This window comes from Morone saxatilis, unplaced genomic scaffold (assembly GCF_004916995.1).
Source record: "Morone saxatilis isolate NCDOM2014 unplaced genomic scaffold, NCSU_SB_2.0 Contig8, whole genome shotgun sequence".
Classification (NCBI taxonomy): Eukaryota; Metazoa; Chordata; class Actinopteri; family Moronidae; genus Morone; species Morone saxatilis.
The window spans coordinates 9,583,259-9,583,529 of NW_023340257.1; the positions used below are offsets into that span (position 1 = coordinate 9,583,259).

The 271-nt window shown below is 40.6% G+C and overlaps 1 protein-coding gene across 1 annotated transcript in view; it reads left to right on the forward strand.

Moving 5' to 3' along the window:
• Nucleotides 1–271, forward strand: part of tiparp (TCDD-inducible poly(ADP-ribose) polymerase) — a 19,175-nt gene that overhangs the window by 8,888 nt on the left and 10,016 nt on the right. The window lies entirely within an intron of this gene.

Genomic DNA, 271 nt, shown 5'->3' on the forward strand with positions numbered 1-271 from the left:
ACACACACACACACACATAATGGGCTTTTGACCCACGCTTCTCGAGACAGAGAGGGGTTAAGGGAGGTTACATGCACATGATAAGATGATGCATTTCAACCATTTATTTACTTAGCAGATGCTAACACTTTAGCATGTTACAGAATAATTGTTTCCATACCTGAACCTGACCCAGTGACTGCTCTGTAAAGGGACCGGCGAGAAGACAAATGGCAGTATTACAAAAATGAGAGGCAAAGCTTCAAAAGAATAGTTCAATATTTTGGGAAAT